The 16,825-nt window shown below is 45.1% G+C and overlaps 1 protein-coding gene across 3 annotated transcripts in view; it reads right to left on the reverse strand.

Annotated features, from left to right (window-relative positions):
• Positions 1–16,825, reverse strand: part of Slc23a2 (solute carrier family 23 member 2) — a 100,551-nt gene that overhangs the window by 56,342 nt on the left and 27,384 nt on the right. The window contains exon 1 of one of the 3 annotated variants that reach the window (XM_028878617.2): positions 3,360–3,708. The exons of the other annotated variants lie outside the window; for them this stretch is intronic. The gene's annotated coding sequence lies outside the window, so the exon portion shown is untranslated. Of the gene's footprint in view, positions 1–3,359; positions 3,709–16,825 lie in introns of those variants that run through there. 3 annotated transcript variants of the gene reach the window in all.

Consider the following 16,825-nt stretch of genomic DNA (forward strand, 5'->3'; position numbering starts at 1 on the left):
GTTCTCCAGGTTTATCCAGGGAAATCTTGTGGCTGGAACCTGCAAGGGGAGGAGAGGTGGGACCAGAATTAAAATATAAATGTAGCTTAGGGTACAGTACTTTCTTTGCGTGTGCAAGCCCTGAGCTTCCTCCCTAGCACCTGAAAACATGCAAACAAAAGCAATGTTCATCATCAATCATCACAGAAGCCCATGGAAAGCTAATTGTGTATGGGTGTGCATGGAGTGTGTTCATGGATGGAGATGTGTGCACACCAGTGAGTGTGAAAGTCAGAGGTCAATATTGGTGTCACTCCTCAGGAAATGCCCGCTTAGTTTTTTGAAACAGGATCTCTCACTGCCCTGGAGCTCCTGAGGGGACAGACTAGACTTGCCAGTGAGCCCCCGGTCCCACCTGCCTCCACCCCACCAGCAGCAGTACTAGAAATATGCACCGACATAGTTAGTTTTTCACATGGGTATCAGACTTGGGGCCTCATGCTTGTATGGCAAGCAGTCTGCAGACTGAGCCATCTCTCAATTCTCCTGAATGACACATTTTACATTAAATTTTAACAATAGATAAAAATAAGTGCGTAATAGATGCATTCATTCCAGATGCAAATATGATTTTAACTCCCTTAAAAATCCTGGTAGGGCCGGGCGGTGGTGGCACACGCCTTTAATCCCAGCACTCGGGAGGCAGAGCCAGGCGGATCTCTGTGAGTTCGAGGCCAGCCTGGGCTACCAAGTGAGCTCCAGGAAAGGCGCAAAGCTACACAGAGAAACCCTGTCTCGAAAAACAAAACAAAAAACAAAACAAAAAAAAAAAAAAAATCCTGGTAGGGGTTGTTGTCTCCATTCCAAAGTACATAAACTGAGGCAAAGAGGTTGGTACACGTGTCCTTGCCAAGAGCAAAAGTGGCTAGGCAAGGACTCAGATCACAGCAGGCAGGCACTGTGCTCCCATGCAGGCTCTGTTCCTACAGAACAAGGCTCTGCACTTCCTTCCCCTCTAGAGGACCTGTCCTAGGCAGGGTTATTATTGCTATGATGAGACACTATGACCAAAAGTAAGTTGGGGAGGAAAGGGTTTATTTGGTTTACACTTCCACAGCACTGTTCACCACTGAAGGAAGTCAGGACAGGAACTCAAACAGGGCAGGAACCTGGAGGCAGGAGCTGATGCAGAAACCATGGAGGGTGCTGCCTTCTGGCTTGCTCAGCCTTCCTCTTAGAACCTAGGACCACTGCCCAGGGATGGCCCCACCCACAATGGGTCAGGCTCTCCCCACCAATTACTAACTAAGAAAATGTCCTACAGCCTTGCCTACAGCCCAGTCTTGTGGAGGCAATTTCTCAATTTCTCTCCAGTGACTCTAGCTTGTGTCAAGTTGACATAAAATTAGCTAGCAGAGGACCTGAGTTGGATTTCCAGCACCCATGTGGGGTAACTCCAACTCCAGGATGCCCTCTTCTAGTCTCCAGAGGCACTGCATGCATGTACACACAATTTTTTTTAAAAAAATCATTTTTTAAATGAAAAATGAGAAAGAACAAAGCTCTGAAGCCTGGTGACCATTTTGGAACAAGCCAAGAAAGGCTAAGTCCCTCCTTTATTGTCAAGAAGTACAGACAGACAGTTTCTCTTTTTCCAGGTCTCCAATGCCTTCTTCCCTCTTTCTAACACGGGAAAGAGGCGTTGGAAGCTACAGTAGTTCCGGGAGAGCTGCCCTGCTATCCTGCTCTGTTGAGCTGGCTCCCTGCTCCATCCTCTCTTTGCAGCACCACTGCCCTCTCTAAAGAGGAGGTCATCAGTGAACTCCGGGATCACCTTCCACTTCTCCCCCACCGAGAGGAGCCATGTGTGTGTTAGAAGAAGCATTCCTGACACTGCCCATCTCTTTCTTTGAACTCTGAGTTACTCTTTGGATCACACCAATCCACTTTGGAACATTCCCATCTTTTCCTTGTGCCTCAAACATCAAAGACAAATCTCCTCCTAATCCCAGAGATCCCTTCCACTTACTTACACCCTGTTCACCTATCTGCCCACTTCGGCAGGGGTTTTGCCGGCTTAGTTCTCTTGATCAGCTGCCTCCCCTCTTGCAAATCTTTGTCACAGCCCTTCTTCCCCTTCCCCTCCTACCTGGACTGCAATTCCCCAGGAGCCCCCCTCATCTGCAGACTCTCCTTGATAAGGAAAGGGGCCGATGACAAGGGTGTGCCTGAACTGTACTGCAATTACCTAGGCAGGGACCACAACCCTCCCCCAGGTTAAAAGCAATAACAAAGTGACAGAAAAAGCAAGGCTCTCTCTAATCCTCCATAAAGGCAGCCTATAACTATGTTGCCCATTTCCCCCTTGCACGGGATAATGTACCTCCTAAAAAAGAACTTTAAAGTGGGATTTTTTTCCAGTGGCACACAATTCTAAACCCAAGCTTTCAAGAACCTAGGGCAAGAGGACTGCAAATACAGGTCCAGTCATGGCAACATTACAAGATCCTATGTCAATAATAATAGTAACAAAACAAAATCCACCTAACACAGAAACTGTAATCACTTAGAGTCAGACACCACAGAGATTATGATTTTTTTTTCTGTACTCAACCAAATATTCTTAAGACCTAGAAAAACCTATAAGGATTAAAAAAAAAATAGATGTACTCCATTATAAAGAGGCCCCAGCTCTTATGAAATGTGTTATTTACATTCCTTTTTGTTTATATACTTGCTTTTCTCCAAAGCCCTAAAAGGTTCTAAAATAGAAAACAGACAAGAACACACAGAGCTCTGTCAGTCCCGAGCTGAACGTGGAGGAAGGAAAAGCGGAGGCAAAGCGTCTGGAGTCGGCGATGCCTCTTCACCGCTGCAGACAGCCTGACGGTCCTGCCCTTTCTCTCTCACACGTGGAACAGGGCAGGGCCTTCTAAGAGCTGCAGGAATGCTAATGCCCGCTTACCAGTGTGTAAATAACGCCTGGCAACACTGAGAAAGATGGGACATTTCCAGTAACACAGCTGGATGAACTTGAACTATAAACTACTCACCCACCCACCTATAGACTGACTCTGACTCTGACTCACACTCTCTCTCTCTCTCTCTCTCTCTCTCTCTCTCTCTCTCTCACTCACACACACACACACACACACACACACACACACACAGAGGCGCACGTGTGTGTGTGTGTGTGTGTGTGTGTGTGTGTGCATGCATGTATGTGTGTGCATAAAACACTCACAGAAAACTAGGCACATGGCAGACATACTCACACACAGACAGGTACATACATGGTCACAAATGCACACACAGACATGTTCAGACACAGTCCAGGAAGCCTCAGAACTCATGCCCCAAAGCAGAGCTTTTGGTCATACCTTCAATGGAGCCTCGATCTGTTTACAAAATTGTCCTGGAATCTGTGGGATCCACCACGCTTGTGCAGTGCTGTGACTGTCCTGGGATGCAGCAAGAGCACTTTCAGGTGCTGAAATAATTTCGGCTCTTATAACCCACACAAGCTGGCCACAATTGTATAACTAACCGCACCTCATCAGAAGTGCTATTTGTATTACACAACAGCCCCCGCCTGGTTACAAACAGTTACTGCAAGCCTCTATTATGGTCTTGAAATCAGTCTTGTAGCAGGCTTCTTCAGAGCAATCTGGATGTTCTATTATAAAACCCCAGCTGCTGCTGGGATTGTATTTCTCAAACCCAAACAAAGAAGAGAAATTAAAATCTATCTTTTCAAACAGTTCACATTAGCAAGTCTGCCCATGCTGCTGCCAGCTCAGTGAAAAGGAGGATTAATTTTATTCACTGACAGTTCTTTTCCCCAATCAGGAGCCCAAAGACACGAGATTGCAAAACTCAAAGAACTTCAGTGATGTCAAGGTAGGACCCCATCATTAAATAATGAGCAAAGTCAACAAAACTGAACACGAAGAACAAACCACACAACCCGAGTCCCTGGTGTCTGGCAGACAGGCTCTAAGTGCATAGTCCCTGAAGAGGAAAAGGCTGCACAGGCAGCCAGATTGTCCTTCCTAGTCCTGACTCCATCCCAGTCACGGCACAGGGTGGGCAGAAGCAGGTCCACTCTGGGATGCTCAGCATCCGTCTCCATCTCTCTTATAAATGACTGCATTCCCCCAAAGCAGAGAACACCAGACTGGGGGGGGGGCCAGACTGGGGGGGGGAGGGGTCAGGAAAGGCTCTGCCAGCAACACTGTACACCTGAGAAAGGGGCCCTGAGCAGAGAACCAGGAGGAAAAGAGCTAAAAGTGCCACTCCTTCACAGCCTTGAGGAAGTCAGTGGTGGGGGAGGGGAAAGAGGCCATGGGACCAGAGGAGAAGACATCTGGACACTGGGGATAAGGATGGAGAAGAACTGTAAAGGCTCAGGATGGAAGTGCACTGCCCAAAAGGCCCAGAATACCATCCCCACACGGCCACCACCTGAGGGTCAGTACACTCAGGTAGCCAATCACCTGTCAGAATGCTCTGAGGACCCCAGAGAGGACTACTTCAGGGATCTAGAGGATCCCAGGAAGCAGAAGGAGAAAAGGCTGTAGAGACAGATGGCTCCACGGTTAAAAAGCACTAACTGTTCTTACAAAGGACCAGAGTTCAGTTCCCAGCACCCATATGGTGGCTCACAACCATCTGTAACTCTAGTTCTAAGAAGTCCAACGCCCTCTTCTGGCCTCTGTGATCATTGCACATGTGATGCACATGCATGCATGCAGCAGGCAAAACACTCCTAAGCATAAAACTTAAAAAAATCTTTGAACAATGAAAATGGGACAAGCAGATAAAGCTAAGACATACTGTTGACATTATGATAAGCCGAAGACATAACAGTAAATGAGTAAAGGCAGCGTAGCACCACAAGGGTACAGAGGCTCGTGTGACGTCAGGAGAAGCCTGCGTCTACACAGCCAGAGATGAAGGAGACACGCAGGGACAAAACGTCTGCTCTCAATGGCGCTTTCTCCCATATACCAACTTTGGGTCAGAGAAAGACCTCATGTGCATGGTACCTGTGTCATACAGCCAGAGTGTCTCGTAAGTGATGCCAGGGTGGTATCCTCTACGATATGCATACAACCATGTTTCCGAGGGATGCACCTCAGAAGTTGTCTCCTTTATTAAGTTAACATGACTATATTTACTAGCATTGCCCCAAGATTTCATGAAAATATGAAATGCCACAACACAATAAAACATGAACATAAGCCGGTGGTGGTGGTGATGGCGGCGGCGGCGGCGGCGGCGGCGGCGGCGGCGGCGGCTCATGCCTTTAATCCTAGCACTTGGGAGGCAGAGCCAGGTGGATCTCTGTGAGTTTGAGACCAGCCTGGTCTACAGAGCGAGATCCAGGACAGGCACCAAATCTACACAGAGAAACCCTGTTTCGAAAAACCAAAAAACAAACAAACAAAGAGGGTGGAGAGACAATATATAAGCAAGGAGGTTTCCTTGCCTTGCAGCATGTAGGGATCTGCCAGTGGGGAATGAAGTTAACATTAACAGAAGGGAACTGTACACACATTTAAAAAACAACAGAGCTTCATCTCTAGTGATAAGGGAACATTGGTGGGAAATGACCGTGAGCATGTCACAGTGAACATTTATGGATGCCCTCAGAGGCAGCTTCTGTGTCTCTCATTATCTAACTATAATGCCTGCGCTGGTTGGTCTTGTCAACAAACCTAGATACATCTAGGGAGAGTAAATCTTAATTGAGAAAATGCCTCCATAGGACTGGCCTATACACAAATCTGTCTTTGCATGTTCTTGATTAGTGATTGATATGGAAGGGCTGCACCCACTGTAGGTAAGGCCACCCCTGGGCTAATAGTCCTGGATGCTGTACGAAAGGAAACTGAGCAATTCATGATAGGCAACCCAATAAGCAGCACCCGCCTCCATGGCCTCTGCATCAGCTCCTGCCTCCAGGCTCCTGTCCCAGCTCCCCTCAGTGATGGACTGTTCTCAAACAATCCCTTTCTCCCCCAAGCAGCCTTTTGTCATGGTGTTCTATCACAGCAAGAAAAGACCAAGACAATACCAAAAAGAGACAAAATAACTATAAAACCGGATAACAACTTAAAAATATGAAACCCCAGCAGTTGAAAATGCTTACTGCTTACAAAGCACCTGGATCTGGCTCCCAACACCCACATGGAGGCTCACGACCACCTGTAACTCATGTCTAGGGGATCTCTCGCCACCTTCTAGCCTCCACAGGAACCTCCATTCACATGTCATATACTTACACAAGACAAAAATATGTATTTAACAAACAAACGGGACTGTGAACCCAGGAGAGATGGTTCACAGCCACCTCCAAGTCCAGTTTCAGGGTATCTGATGCCCTTTTGATCTCTGTGGGCATCTGAACTTAAATTAAATAATCCCCCAACACACGTAATTTTTTTTTAAATAGCTATTTAAAAGCACAAATTAAGAAACAAAACAAAAACACTAGAAAAGCTGAAAGATGTCAAATGAATCAAAATCCTCACGTGGACTCACAGAATGAACTCTAGGACCTCCCTGACTGGAAGCTGGACCCACACTGCACCTGTGCTGAGGGAAGCTGGGCATCCGGCATTGCTCCTGCTGACCTCCACAGCGGGGCTTCTGCTCTACCCAAGTCTGCTCTTCAAACTCCATTCCAGTCTCTCTCCTTAAGAGGCAAGTGAGAAGCTCCGTTCTCAGCAACTATGGAAGGTTAAACTCAAGATAGAAATGAGGGAAAGTCATTAAAGACTAAACTTGGACAAATACAAAAGGATGTGTCAGAAATCACCAGCATTTAGCTGGGCATGGTGGCATGTGCCTTTTTGTGCAGTACTCTGGAAAGGGCAGGTGAATCTACAGAGATAGTTCCAGGACAGACAGGGCCACACAGAGAAACCGTGTCCAAAAATAAGGTGGGGTGAGGGGGGGTGTAACTAGAATTTGAGGAGCTAGAGAAATGACTTTGTTGGTAAAGGGCTAGCTCTGCGAACCTGAAGCCCGAACTGGATCCTCAGAAGCCATTTAAAGGTCAAAGGTCAGGCGTGGTGGTGAGTGGTTGTGACCCCGGCCCCGGAGAGGTGGAGAGAGGAAGATCCCTACGGTTTGCTAGTTTAGCCTAACTGGTGGCCACTGAGAGAGACCTCTATCTCCAAGGAAATAGTAATCTTGGGGACAGCACCCAAGGTTGTCCTCTGACCTCTACATGCATGTGTTCACACATGTATGCATACATACTCAGATGCATTTTAAAAAAGAAATAACTACATAATTGAAACTCTCATTTTATTAATGTGAAGTCTTTTTTGTTTTCTTTTTAGAAACTAAACTAGAAAACATACCAAGTGATGTAAGACAAACAAGTTACATACTTCTAATTTTAAACATAAGTATTTTTGTAAGTGTGTGCTCAGGCCAGGAAACCAGAAGGAGACCTATGGGGTGGGGTGGTAAGGAAGAGGGATGGAGAGGTAAAAGACCACCTGTGACTTGAAGGCTGAGTGACCACTGGGCCGGAAGGGCACCAAGAGGGATGAGGACTGGGAGACAACAGAGGAGCATTTGGGTGGGATGACCCAACTAAAACTACGGATGAATGAAACTGTCATGGGAAATGGTTATTTCGTATGTTAATTAAAAATTTAAATAAAAAAATACTACAGTCTGTTTGGTTTGATTGTAACTTTCCAAACAAATGTTATAATCCTGACATTTCCTGCTCTGCTCCTGCTAACCTGACAACATGAGAGATTTAGGATTATCAGATGAACAAAACTAGGCTAGCTCCTTGATGAAGGGAGGGAGAAGCCGTAAGCACCAAAAGCAAAGCAAACCTGACCTAATCACTACCTAACAGCACCCTCTAGTGCTATAATAATTAACTGGCACTGGAAACGGTTAAAAAAAAAATACAGAATTTGCCAGAGCAGGAGCCACAGTTTAGTTTAGGTAGGGTGCTGGCCTGTGTGCAAAGCCTGGGACTGAACTCCAGCACTAAAAAAAAAAAAAAAGTTAAAGAAAATTTATTTTAGAAATTTCTAACATACAGAACAACAGAATTAAAACACATTTATTTTGTATCGAACTTACTTTTGACTACTAGTTTCTGACTCAGATAGCAACTTCTGTCAGATTAACAGGAAATCCTTACCTCTTATTCAGTTAAAAAGTCAACTAGTATCAAGCTCTGAAGCTGAACACACACCCACACAGCCAGCCTCTTCCAGCACACCATGAATCTAGACACACCCAGTTCCGGCCCAGGGACTGGCTCGGGCAGAGAGCGCCTCCGCTTTTCATGGTTCTCTTCCTGCTGCCTGCAGGGATGGATCATCCAGGACTGGAGCAGAGTGTGTTTAAAAAGAGCGTGGGGCAGGCAGTGGTGGCGCACACCTTTAATCCCAGCACTCAGAAGGCAGAGGCGGGTGGATCTCTGTGAGTTCGAGGCCAACCTGGTTTACAGAGTGAGTTCCAGGACAGGCTACAGAGAAAAACCCTGTTGGGGGTGTGTGTGTGTGCAGACTGTGAGAAGAAGTTTCTATTTCATTATTTGGGCATATTAAAACCCAAACTATTCCCCACCCACACACGTGCAGAGACATTTTATACAAAAGCAATCTGAGGGCTGGGAGTATAAAATGACTACCTAGTCTGCCTGAGGCCTCAGGTTCAATCCCAGCACAGTGGAAATAAAAGGAGGAAGAAATTTCATAGCCCCTCATCCCCACAGCGCTAGGACTCACGCACACCATGGAAGCACTACTGAGCTACACCCCCAGTCCAAGAAACATTTACTGTTTAAGTAAACCATGATGATCATATTTCAAAAACAAAAAAATCTCACATTTAAAATAAATGTAGAAATGAAACCTGGGCAGAGAACTGATAAAACTCTATCAAACCTGGGGGTGTGATGGGGGGAAGCTGGGGTTTTCCTTCTGTGGGGCAGATGGAAGGTTCACAGCGAAGAGCCGGTGTCTAGAGGAGAAGAACGGGTTCACTTTCGTCTTGGCCAGACTTACTGTCTTCCTCGGCACACAAGGCTGGCCCGAAGACTGTGAATGTGTGCCTGCCAGCACCTGAAGAATTCAAGCCGCAAGGTGGAAATACAGCTCAGCCACAGGAACGGCCTCCTTCGCTCCAGACTCATCTCGGTGTCCCGGGGTGGCATCCGGCAGGAGGGAGAGTGGGAACCAGAGTTCACAAGGGCCCTGAGTCCTTCTCCGCTGAGCCTGTGCAGCAGGTAACTGCAGTGGGGGCCAACCACAAAGCAAAACCCAGCTTGCTCTGTGAGTGCCACCCTCTACCTGTAGGCATATCACTTCTTTTTTAGTAATGAAACAGGCTTCATCAAATTAAACCATATTCAAAACCTGTAGGGAGGAGGGGGTCTCATACGTTGGTGTATGTTGATATTGAAATGAGGAACTGCCTCACATCCTCACACTTGCAGATGTTTGCAGATATCTACCATTAATCTACTCAGCAGGTGGGAGAGCAGGAAGTCAGGGGGTGTGTATGTCATGACCTCATGAACTAAGAAGTAGAGGTTAGGGTTGAGTAAGGCGGCAGACGAACAGAATGGTATACAAGGAGCTTAGGAGAAGGGAAACTACATAAAAATACAAACTGAGGTCTAATTAAACACAGAACCTGTAAATGAGTGATTCAAGAATGTCACCTTATTACCTAGTTTATCTCCAGTTGTATTCAACAGACAAAAAAACTCACAAAAATAAATAAATTAGAGCTGGAGAGATTGCTTGGCCATCCAGAGTACCTGCTGTTCTTTGCAGGGTACCAGAGTTCAGTTCCCTGCACCCACTTGTAACTCCAGTTCCATAAGCACCTAATGCCCTAGTCTGCCTCCATGGGCACTTGCACATAAGCCACATACACATGCACTTCAATTAAATAAATAAATAAATAAATAAATAAATAAATAAATAAATAAATAAGTAAGTAAGTAAATGGACTGACCCACTGAAGGAGCCTGTAAGTAAAGATATCTGTAAACATCTCTGCAAGTATTTCTGGTCAGAAAACAGATATGTGACCACCCTGGAGCCCACAGGAAAAAAAGAGAACCAGAGACCAGCCAAGGAAAAGCCCATACCACAGGACCCGTCAGAAGCATGAGAGTGACCAGGATAGAAGGCTCTGTAAGATCAAGATCCCTAGAATGTCACCGGAGAGCTGTCATGAGTGCAGGTCAGGTGCACTGAAGAACACTGCAAGTTCAAGGCAAGGTAGCAACTTAGTTGAGACATCATCTCAAAATAAGAAGGGAAAAGAGAAAGAGAGCTGAGGATATAATTTGGTGGTAAAGGGCCTGTCCAGCATGCCTGAAAAACCTAAGCACCTGATGTATATGCAAATACAAGCATATGCACACAAAGCCAGATGTGTGTGCACACCTATACCCATGCACAATAAATAAGAGATCCAGAGTATGATCAAGAATTGTCCAGGGGGGCTGCAGCATTTCCCCAGTAGAATAGCAGCTGAGCCCTGCTGCACTGTGATGGACGGAGGCTGGAGGCTGGCCCTTGAGGACCCTCTTTGCCTTTTGCTTTACCTGTGTTCTTGTCCCTTTCCTTTCCTGGTGTCTTTAAGACTCATCAGCCTAATTGAAGGCCCAGTGGCCTCTAGACTCCCTCACCTCTCTCTGTGTGCTGAGGATGAAGGCTTATTAGCCTCTAGACTTCCCTCACCTCTCTCTGTGTGCTGAGGATGAAGGCTTATTAGCCTCTAGACTTCCCTTATCTCTCTCTTTGTGCTGAGGATTCAATACATTACTGATAGGACTGTAGTTATGTATCGCATTCTTACAAAAATGTAAAGTATCTAAAAAGTAGGTATATCACTTATAATTCAACCAACAAATAATTAAATTACAAAATAATTTTAGCAGGAAAGCACATGTACAACACTGCTAGTTAGAGTAGACTAGACTGACTGATACAGTGTTTCTAGAAGTCCATCTGACATCATTAAAAGTACTAAAAACACATTTATTCTAGTTTAAAATAGAATACACTCCAATTTTTCATTGAGACTCTTCACTAAATTACTGCCTACTATTCTAAAGGCAAATAGGAAAACATTAATGTCTAAAAATAGAGAAATGCCTGCCAAATTGTGGAAACATGCAATGTATACATATTTTTAATAGGTTAAGGGCGCTGAAGAGATTGGCTCCGAGGTTAAGGGCATTTGCTGCTCTTACGGAAGACCCAGTATTAGTTCCCAGAGGGCAGCTCACAACCATCCCAACCCCAGCTCCAGGGGTCCAACCTCCTATTCTGACCATGGTGAGCACCAGGCACACACACTTCCATAACATCCAGGCCAAACACTCATACACATAACATTTCAATAAGACTTTTCCCTGTTCCTCACACCAGCTGGGGGCAGGAGCCAACTTAGCTGCTGAGCTCAGAAGAAGCGCTTCCCTGCATTAAGAAGACACTGTGTTGTTGTACAGGAGAACAAAGAAGGAAGCTGTATAGATGTCCCCTCTCTCCTGAGTGGCTGCCCTTATCCAAGCACCTAAATTCCAAAGTTTAGTAGCTAAAAATGTAATATCCAATGGTAGACTGTTCAGTGTAGATTACTAACTATAACTAATTTTATTTTTTATTTTATTTAACGTAGCTACCAGAAAACTATGTGACTTCTATTAAACTTGTATAATTTATTTCAAGAAAGGACATACTGGAAATGAGAAAAGAAAATGCTATTTCAAAGCACACATCAATGTGATCATAATTATACTACATGTTAAAGAGTCCAGTCTCTGGGGCTGGAGAGATTGCTCAGTGGTTAAGAGTGTGCACTGATCAAAAGGACCAAAGTTCAGTCCCAGCACCCTCCAAGAGTGAGTCACAACTACTTCTAACTATCAAGGGATCCATAACCTCTGGCCTCCACGGTCCCTAGACTCATGTGCACATACCCTCTCCTACAACACACACATAATTAAAATAAAACTTTTTAGAGAAAGAGTTGGGATGTGTGGTTGGCACAGGCATGCCTTTGATCCCAGCACTAGGGAGGCAGAGGCAGGTAGCTCTTTGTGGGATCCAGGCCAGCCTGGTTTACAGAGCTAGTTTTAGGATAGTCAAGGCTACACAGAGAAATCCTGTCTTGAAAAAAAAAAACAAAAAACAAAAAGAAAAAGAAAAGAAAGAAAGAACAGGGAGCCAGGGAGATGACTCAGCAGTTATAAGCATTTGTTGCTCTTGTGGAGGATCTGAATTCAGTTCCTAGTAGCCACATGACATTCTACAACCATCTGTAACTCCAGTTCCAGGGGATCTGATGCTCTCTTCTGACCACTGCAGGCACTAGGCATGCATGTGTTGCAGATACATACATGTGAAAAACAGACAGACATATTCATGCATATGACATAAAATAAAAATAAGTCTAAAAAAGACTATATGAGGAGCTGGAGAGATGGCTCAGAGGTTAAGAGCATTGATTGCTCTTCCAGAGGTCCTGAGTTCAATTCCCAGTAACCACATGGTGGCTCACAACCATCTGTAATGGGATCAGATTCCTTATTCTGGTGTATATATATAAAATATATGAATAAATAAATCTTTTTAAAAAAAAGACTATATGAGTATATGTCTCAATTACTTTTCTTTTGCCTTGACAAAACACCAGACCAAGGCAACTCAGAAAAGAAGGCATTTTATTGGGCTTATGGATTCAGAGGGTTAGAGTCCATGGTGGCCGAGCATCAGTAGGAACAGCTAAGTGCTCACGTTTTAAACTGCGACTAAGAAGCAGAGAAAGAGCTGAGAATGAGTCTTCTGAAATCTCTAAGCCTGCCTCTGTGACACACCTCCTCCAACACGACCACCCCTCCGATCCTTCCAAACTTCTACCAATGGGGACCAAGTATTCAAACATCTGAGCCAGGGCTGGAGAGATGACTTAGAGGTTAAGAGCACTGTCTGCTCTTCCAGAGGTCCTAAGTTTCCAGCAACCAGACATGCAAGTGTACATGCAGGCAGAACACTGTATACATAATAAATAAATAAATAAATCTTTTTTTAAAAAAAAATCTATAAAAAGCCGGGCGGTGGTGGTGCCTTTAATCCCAGCACTCGGGAGGCAGAGCCAGGCGGATCTCTGTGAGTTCGAGCCCAGCCTGGTCTATAGAGCGAGCTCCAGGACAGGCACCAAAACTACACAGAGAAACCCTGTCTCAAAAACCAAAAAAAAAAAATTTAAAAAATCCTTAGACATATCTCACAAACATATGAGCCTATGGAGGCCGTTCTCATTCAAGCCACCACAGTATATAATTTTCTGATAACCTAATTTACACATACACATATACACACATGCACGCAAAGGCAGAGTCCATATCTTAGTTCAAATACCACCAAAGCCTCTAACTCAATGATTCTCAACTTTCCTAATGCTGAGACCCTTTAGTACAGTTCCTCATGTTGTGGTGACCCCCAACCATACAATTATTTTCATTACTTCATAACTGTAATTTTGCCACTGTTATGAATCACAGTGTAAAAACTGATATGCAGGATATCTGTTAGGTGACCGCCCCCTCCCCAAGAAGTCGAGACCCACAGGCTGAGAGGCGCTGTTCTAACTGCCGTCTACACTCAGTCTGTATGGAGGCAGCAGATGCATTAGCCTAAGCTTTCACACAGAACTGGAAGCAGGGTGAGGGGCACACAGCCAGCTTCCGTCAAAGAAGTCAGGCAGGAGCTCTGCCAGACGCTTGAGTCTGCACAGGGAATCTACCAGAACTCTAGGCCACAGGGAAGCTACTATTCAATTCCAGAAAAGAAGCTGCTCAACTTCAGGTTATCCAGCAAACCTAAAACAATACCTATATCTGAAAGGGGACAATCATTGAAAAAGACTGAACACACTGGAGGCGTTGTCCACACCATGGAGAAAGGCAGGGAAAAACTCAGACCATTCATATAAACAGTTTGTCTCACTCCAGCATCAACTTGCTGGTTTAAAAACATTTTATCTGCAGTTTGAAAGTCCTGACCTTCCTGTAATCTCCTTCATGGCAACCATTACACAACCAGCCATCTTTCTTCTCTCCTTCCTCTACAAGTCACCATCAGTGTTTACATGTGTTCTTCAAACTACCCAATTTCTTTGGTAAATATTTAATTATCTTGTTGCTAAGAATCAAACCATAAACAGTACAACATTTTTATATAACGTGCTTGATAGTGAGAAAGTAAGAGAGTGACGTCAATAGCACACAGACTGTAAACCCCCAACAAAACCCCAGACACTGACAGAACAAACTGTTGTTGGAGCCGATACGCACATCCCTCTGCATCTGTCGTCCTAGGTCCTTCTACAACGCTCCTCAATCATGCTCCTGGCCCCCAGACACAGCAGATGTCCTCAGCTGTGAAGCCAAGGACTGTGGTGTCATCTGCCTGCTCTCAGTCAAGGCTGTTTGGGAAGAGTTTGGGCATCTCGGGTTCGACATTGACAGTCTTAAAGCAGATGGAATGAATGAGATGAGTCATTCCGTTTCCTGACTGTGATGGTGGTCTGTGCACGCAGGTGGCAACGGACCAAACCTGAAGTAGTTTCTCATCTAACTAGACAGTCTAGAGTGAATAAGAGAAGCACACACATACAAGCTCCACCAGTCGTATAGGCTGACTAGAATCCTAAAGAAGGAAGTTCTCATGAAAGTCTAGGCAGGGGTATGAAGTCTCCAAGCAGGGCAATCACAAGCCTAGCCACAGCACACAGAGCAAAATGGAGGAAGACAACCCCTCACAGGGTCAGAAGCCTTGAGAACCGTCTTCAAATGGAACACAGCTTTGGGAATCCTGAATTCAGAGTTCACTGCAATCATCTCAAGAAGGAAGATGGAGAGGCTACAAGGCCAGGTGTGGTAGTTCATGCCTTTAATCCCAGTATTTGGGAGGTAGATCTCTACGAGTTCAAAGCTAGTCTGGTCTACATAGTGAGTTCCAGATTAATGTGTGAGACCCTGTCTCCAAAAAAAGGAAAACAAAACAACACAACAAAAACCAAACAAACTAATCTAAGCATGGTTTCCAATGTGAACTGCTTCTAGAAAACTCTCCAAACCAAAACACAAGCCACAGTAAGTCCTTCTATGAACAATGCTGTACCGGCATCACCATGCACAGCTGTGGACACTCGATGCCGTCTCAGAATCCCTAACACAAGAAGGCCATGGAACAGCTGTAGAGCGTTTTGGTTTAGGGGTAAAAGCAAGAAACAGAAGCCTGCATATATTTTCAACACAAGCACATTTTTTTCTTCCCAATATTTTTTAAGTATTTAATTTTAGATGTATGTGTTTGTGCTTAGTGTATGTCTGTACACCACATGCCTGCCAGAGCCTGCAAGTCAGAAGAGAGATTGATTGGATGTCCTAGGGTTGGAGTTACAAGCAGTTGTGAGCCATCATGTGTGTGTCAGGAACTGAACCTGGAAAATTTGTAAGAGCAGTTTGTACTCTTAACTGCTGAGCCATCTCTCCATCCCTGTTCCAAGTATTTTTGATCCCTTACTGGTTGAATTTGTTTTTTCTTTTCTTTTCTTTTGGTTTTTTGTTTGTTTGTTTTTCCAGACAAGGTTTCTTTGTGTAGCTTTGGAGCCTGTCCTGGAACTTACTCTGTAGACTAGGCTGGCCTCGAACTCACAGAGATCTGCCTGCCTCTACCTCCTGAGTACTGGGATTAAAAATGTGTGCCACCACCACCCGGCACTGGTTGAATTTGTAAAAGCCACAAATATTGAACAAATTATGTAAGACTCTTGACAATTTGGGGGTGGGAGGTGGGGGTGGCTAGACAAAAACATTAGGTTAAAAAAAAATTAGGAATGGAAATAAGTAAGGAAGTGTGTGTGGTAGTACATATCTTTAATCCCAGTACTCTATTTGGGAGACAGAAGCAAGTGATCTCTGTTGAGTTCCAGGCCAGCCAGAGCTACATACATAGTGAGACCCTGTCTCAAAAAGCAAGCAAGCAAGCAAGCAGAGGGAGGGGAGGGGAGGGGAGGGGAGGGGAGGGGAGGGGAGGGAGGGGAGGGGAGGGGAGGGGAGAGAGGAGGAAAGAGGAGGAAAGAGGAGGAAAGAGGAGGAAAGAGGAAAGAGGAAGGGAGGGAGGGAGGGAGGGAGGGAGGGAGGGAGGAAGGAAGGAAGGAAGGAAGGAAGGAAGGAAGGAAAAGGAAGGAAGGAAGGAAGGAAGGAAGGAAGGAAGGAAGGAAGGGCCAAAGAAATGGTTTAGTGGTTAAGAGCACTTGCTGCTCTTCCAGAGATGCAAGTTCATTCCCAGAGGACATAAGTGGCTGTGACTCCGGTTCCTTTCTGGCCTCCACTGGCACCAAGACACATACATAAGACATGGACATACATAGAGGCAAAACCCTCATACACATAGAATAAAAGTCAATAAATCTTTAAAAGGGAAAATGCTGTGGGATAACCCCTCTGTATTCTGTGAATATGCTTTATTAGCATTGGTTAATAAAGAAGTTGCTTTGGCCTATAGCAAGACAGGATAGAGCTAGGTGGGAAATCTAAGCAGAGATACAGGGAGAAGAAGGGTGGAGTCAGCGGGAGATGACAGCCAGGCAGCTGCCAGAGGAGCAAAATGTATTAGAACACAGGGAAAGCCAGGAGACACGTGGCAAAACATAGATTAATAGAAATGGTTAATTTAAGTTTTAAGAGCTAGTTAGTAATAAGCCTGAGCCATTGGCCAAGCATTGTAATGAATATTAAGCCTCTGAGTGATTATTTTAAAAGCGGCTG

The sequence above is a fragment of the Peromyscus leucopus genome, chromosome 4 (assembly GCF_004664715.2).
Source record: "Peromyscus leucopus breed LL Stock chromosome 4, UCI_PerLeu_2.1, whole genome shotgun sequence".
Lineage (NCBI taxonomy): Eukaryota > Metazoa > Chordata > Mammalia > Rodentia > Cricetidae > Peromyscus > Peromyscus leucopus.